At 47.2% G+C, this 6108-nt stretch overlaps 1 long non-coding RNA gene across 2 annotated transcripts; it reads left to right on the forward strand.

The window, feature by feature from the left end:
• Positions 1-2859: 2859 nt before the first annotated feature.
• Positions 2860-5224, forward strand: LOC136499009 (uncharacterized). 2 transcript variants are annotated; one of them, XR_010769860.1, is made up of 5 exons: positions 2860-3023; positions 3112-3189; positions 3276-3546; positions 4372-4486; positions 4985-5224. It is a non-coding gene; the product is annotated as an uncharacterized lncRNA (long non-coding RNA). The 2 variants fall into 2 exon arrangements; XR_010769859.1 differs by having other exon boundaries at positions 2860-3189.
• The last annotated feature ends 884 nt before the right edge of the window (positions 5225-6108 follow it).

Raw genomic sequence — 6108 nt, forward strand, 5'->3', positions numbered from 1 at the left:
TACCCATCTGATCCTAGTGCCTTTGTTGGGAACATCAGAAATAGAGCAGTCTTCACCTCATCGCTACTCAAAGACTTCAGTAGCAGGTCATTCATCGCCCCTGTGACCTTCACCTATACCTTATCTAGTAGCTGATCCATCTGCAATGTCCCTTTCGACGTATATAGGTTTCTATAAAATTCTGTCGTGAGATCAGCCATCTCATCCACATCTTCCGTAAAGCTCCAATCACCCTTCAATAATCTGGATATTTTATTTCGCTTTCTCCGTTGATTCGCTCTTAGATGGAAGAAATGTGTATTATGGTCCCCTTCTGTGAGCCAGGCAATACGTGATCGTTGTCTCCACATAATTTCCTCCCTATAATTGAGCTCCATGATTCTGTCGACCACCTTTAACTCCTCATAGGATGGGCTTGTTCTTGTGGGGTTCGATCATAGCTGATCCAGCCACGCCGTAAGACCCTTCAATTCACGGTTGACACTGCTAAAGGATTGCCGCTCCTAGCCACTCAGGCTCACTGACAAAGCCTCAAGCTTCTTCTATAGCTTGTCCAGGGTCATCACCCATGGTCAGGGATGAAAACGGATCGGATACGGACGGATTTCACCGATATTACATTTGTTTTCATATTTCTGTCTGGATTTGGATTCGAATACGGATAGTGTCAACTATGTTGGATATGATACGATTGGATATCAACATCATAAATATGCGATTTGAGTATTCAGATACGGATACGGTATCGGATGTTGGATATCTGGACTCGGATACGGACAAATCTCAACCCCTCTAAACGGATTCGGTTTCGAATATGGTCGGAAAATATTCATACCGTTTTCATCCCTACCCATGGTTGGTCACTCCAGGCCTGGGCTAGCATACCCCTAGACTCCCTGTGTCTCTCCCACATTAAGTCATAATGGAATTGCTTACGACATCTTCCTCCTGAGTTAAGCGGTCTGCTTTCCCATCGTAATTCGATGGGGCCATGATCCGAGGCCGCTGACGTCAGGTGCCTGACCACAGTGGTTGGAAACTTGGCGCTTCACTCTGCATAAGCCAGTGCCCTATTGAGCCTGACGCGGTAGAAAGAGCCCCTAGCCACTTTCTTCTCATACGTCCATCTACGCCCTTCAAAACCAAGGTCGACAAGGCCGTAGACATCCACCACATCTCGAAAGCTAGCTATCTAGCTTCGGCTCCTTTCCTATGTACCTTCATGTTCTGACTCTAAAAGAACTTCATTAAAATATCCAATACACAACCATGGAAGATGAGAAGAAGACTTCATGAACTTCAATATCTCCCATGTCTTGTGGCGTTCCGAAACCTGCGCCTTACCATTGACACACGTCAAACGCCACGGCTCACCCCCACTCTCTATAATGATAGTATCAATGTGATATTGAGAGTACGGTAACAATTCAACCCATATTATTGTTCCGAAAAATTCCAAGGCCACCACTGTGCCCTGAACTACTTACGGTGAAAGCATTGTCGAAACCTAGGGTACCTTTCAAACCTTCCACTCGTGCTCAATGAACTTGTGTTTCCACTATGCAGAGCACGGTAGGGGCAACTTTCTTCACGAGCTCGCGAAGCTCCTTCACTATCGCAGCGTTGCCCAACCCACAGTAGTTCCAGCTAAGACAACTCATTGCACTAAGCGGGCTCCCTCTTTGGAGTCCGCAGGAGAAATAACTGCACCATTGCTACCCTGCACCTTTGCCTTCTTCTTCTCATCCTTCAACTTCGCCCTCGAAGCTTCTGCCATTGCTGTCAAAATTGGCTTCTCCAGTCCCAAACCCTAAGTCTCGTCCTACCAAGGCCAGGCAACTACGCACAGGGCAGTCCTTTGATTAGCCCAAGAGGAGAGACATGGGGGTTTTGCATAGGAGAAGCCGACATAAGAAGCCTCCACCGCTGCAGCGCCGCTGGTGGAGTCGCCCTGCCTGTGATGCAGTCGTACGATCCATGCCCGTCGCTGTCTAGATCTTTAAACTTGGCGACCTTCACTGTTGATCAACAGTGCCAGCCCGTCTTACTTCACATTTCCCTGTTCATTCCACAGTGCCAGCGTATGGCCCCTCGGATCCTGCAGCCCATCACGTGGATGGCCAGCACGCGCGCGTACAGCAGGCCCACCCACCCACCCTATCCACCGCTACAGCGGTCTAGGTCCCCGCAGACGCCACTGCCAGCCTCAATCACAGCTTGGTCGAGAAAAAAAGGAAGTGCAGTGACGATGGCACTGAGAAAACCCGCCGCTCTTGGCCTCTATGCGACCCTGACAGAGCACCGCCCCACATGCGCCCTCCGGCCGCTGCGACGTCGCCCCGTAGCAGTGTCGAGCTGCCTCCGCTGACATCACCCGCGACTCCCACCGGCGCACCAACGCAGCAGCTTCGCCGCGCCGTGGCAATGCCGTCGGGTTTACCTGTGCGGAATCCTAGCGCCGCCCTCATCCCTTCTCCCCCACTGTACCCGTCCACGTCTCCTCCACCGCCGCATGTGCTCGCCCTGCTTTTTCGCGTCCCACGGCGACGACGACTACTGGGCAGCAGCGCGCCACCGTAAGCCGGGTGCCCAGGTCCTCTAGACAGGGCCTTCTTCGCAGGGCCGGCCCTAGGGCGGGCAAGAGGGGCCGTCGCCCTAGGCCCCACCCCAAGTATGTGCACTATAGGTATATCGTATATGTATATGGCCTGTCAAACTATCAAGGCTCACTGGCCCAGTAGCGAAGAGTAGCTGGCCTGTCCAAGGGTGAGGCCTAAGCATTTGGCCTCCACGTGAAGCCATCCCAAGCCGACAAGTCCGCGAGCACACACGGACATGCGAATCGCGACTTCTCAACCTCGAGTCCTCATGCGTGGTGGCGACGCGAGATGCAATCGTGCGGCAGGCTAGCGGCGACGCGCGAATCTGGGATCACAGGAGGGCGGCGACGCAAGATGCGATCACCCGAGATGCGAGATGCAAGCTTCTGCATCTGCTCCGTATGAGTGTGATCCAATCATCCAGTATGCCCCAAAACCCCAATGTCGGTGATTTAATTAGATTAAATATGTGCGTCCTTTTGCTCGCCGGTGATGGAATTGACCGCTGTAGCACTGAAGCTTGCTGATTCCTTGCTGACTAGCTTGTGCTCGCTTGAAGGTAGGGTACAACATTGGCAGTAGCTTGAAGGTAATTTAATAATATAGATTGTTTTTATGAATATTGTTTTTCATATAAAATTAAGTGTTTATCAGTAACATTTCATATATACTTAGGGTCTGTTTGGCCTGCACCTGTGCGCGCCGAGCCATAGCAGGGGCGGCGCCAAAAGTGCGGCGTATGATTTCGTCGTCGGACTTTTAGCAAGATGAGACGCAAATTGAACTAAGGAGCCACGATCACTGCCACAATTACGGACGCGAACCAGACATGCGCTAAAACTGTGGCGCGAAAGGTGTGGCGCAGTGCGCTGACGTGAACCAAACATGCCCCGAGCGCAAAAACTCAGGGCCGACCCTGCTTCTTCGGCGACGGGCGCCCCACCAGGTATGCCGCCCCCTTCTGTTCCCTTACTGCTGCGTGAAACCAGAGCGGCCAAACCCTAACATATGCTATTTGCCTATTTCTATTCGGATCTCATCTGATTACTGATTTTAGAAGTGTGCTATGCCTATTACCCGCTTCGATTTTTTCACACATGTTATCGACCAAACCCTAACCTATGCTATTTGCCTATTTGTATTCCGATCTCATGTGATTACTGAATTTACAAGTGTGTTACGTGTACTACTAGCTTCGACTTTTCCCCCAAAAAATTATCGCCCATAAATGCGTCTGAATTTGCAGAAGTCCCCACCTCCAGTCATTTCACACTGGATGTATACCTATTCCGTCCATGCTTTATCATTTAGTTCCAGCTCTTTTCAGAGATTCCACAAATGCAGCTGCTATGCATCCTCTGTTTTTGGGGGAAAAAACAGATTGCGTACAATCCAGAACTTCATTACCCTGCACTGAACCAAACACTATGTTCTGCAGATTTTGCAATAGTTCTTGCTGCCTCATTTACAGAATGATTGCATGAATAAAAGACACTGAATCAAAACCAGTGGTTTGCAGGTTAATGCCATGATTAATATTTGGTAACTCTAGATTGGGGTATGTCCAAGGGTACATACTACTGTTACCTTGACAAGCATGTTATATTTCTTTTTTGGGTTCGTTAGTTTTATTTTAGGAAACCAGCATCTGTCTTTTTGCCTATGACAGTGCTTTAGCACAAAAAAAACTTTTGTCGATAAAATGTTGTGTTTGTTGATCTCTTTTACTTTTGCTATCAAGTTTCCAACCTCCTTTTTGATCTGTACACAGGTATCAGTTGCTTCAAGCAGAAAGAGAGTGCCTTTCTGCACTTTTTGTTCAACACATATGGAAGATCAGCATCTCCCCACCATGAGCAGGTGTCCATCAATGGTTTGTGCTCAAGGTACCCCAAATTGTATATTTCCTCTTCTATGGTTTGTGCAAAGGAATCGATGAATCTCAGTTTACAAAAAATCAGGGCTCCTCTCCATGTTTTGATCTGCTAGGTTATTTTGCTCTTGCCTATACAGTGCAAAGATCTAGGATCATTTCCTTTTATATATGTGGACATCGACTTCTCTTTTCTCTGGCCATATTGGAACAAAAAAATGTTCCACAGCCATGACCATAACATATAGTAACAGGTCAACTCTCTACTTGATAATTTTATATGAGACGATTATATTTCTTATAGAATATTACATGCTATGTTGTTTCTCTAACCTTCAGGAGAGTGGCTAACCTCCCACCTCAATTACATTGGGGTTTCAGGAATTTATTGGATTATGTGTTGTCTTACCGGCAGCCCCTACCTATTGAATATTGATTGTTTGGTTGAAAAAATCGTCATGGCAGTGGTTCCAAAACTCTCTAACTGGTGTTTGGATTTTGTGATCTGCAGAGCCGCTGCATGCTCATAGAGTGCAAGAGCCGAACAAGGAGTTACCTGATCTCTGAAAGAGCCAAGATATTGTTGGTGTCGAATCATACACATAGTGGAGACCCTATAATTGTATGATTGTTTTCTCAAGTCGGTTTCTTTACTACTACACATAAGATTATGCTCCGAAATATTTTGTGTTTTCTTTCCAAAAGATTCAGTGTAGTTCACCCTACTATTACTTCTATAAGTTATCCCATTGAAATGCTTTTGCTATACAATTCCCACTATATCTATAAATTTTAAGGGTAATGATATCAATATTTTTTTAGAGGAATTCATATTGTGATTCACTTAACATGCCGCTTTTCAATGTGGCTGCGCGCTTCTAGGTGATGAATGTTTTCTTCTTCCTCTAACTAATCTTCTTTTCATGATCATGCTCATTCTAGTGGAACAACTGGGTAGTTTTGCAAAATATTGGAATTTTTTTGGGTGACAGTGAAATGAGTGCCCGTGTCAAGCTGCAACATTTCTGTATTGTGCTAAACTAGCCATTCAGTTAATTAGTTTTTTTGTTGCCTCTCCAAGATTTTGTTTGTACTGCCGTTGGGGAAGAAATCATTTTTTTGTCTAACTGTTCCATCAAGCTAGATTGGTCACTGTATCAATGTGTTATGACCGGCGTCACATATACCAGGCGGAGGCCCATTAGTGGCTGAGCTTGTGCGCCGGCATTAGAGGGCTAACAGCCCATATTATCTATTATTTAGCATATTTATTAGATATATCCCTTATTTGTGAGAGCTATATATATGGCTTGTATGACATTTGGATAATCAAGCAGAAACAATCTATTGTTTCCGGCTTCCCCTGGGAGCCGGGAGTTCCTAACCCTAGCCGTCTCTACTGTTCACGCGTTACTGTAGCCGCCGTTACTGTAGCTACGCGAGGGTTAGGGCTACAGCCGCAGCCCCCATCCTCCACCACGGCGTCCAGCCGCCGGCAGCGAGGTTCACAGCCTGCTCCACCTCCCTCTCACCCCTACAGACTCCGTGATCTACGCGGTAGGATCCGTAATCCTATCAACCTGGTATCAGAGAGCTCAGGAACGATGTCGCAATCTCAGCCGACCTCCTCCTTCC

Source organism: Miscanthus floridulus, chromosome 13, assembly GCF_019320115.1.
Source record: "Miscanthus floridulus cultivar M001 chromosome 13, ASM1932011v1, whole genome shotgun sequence".
Classification (NCBI taxonomy): domain Eukaryota; kingdom Viridiplantae; phylum Streptophyta; class Magnoliopsida; order Poales; family Poaceae; genus Miscanthus; species Miscanthus floridulus.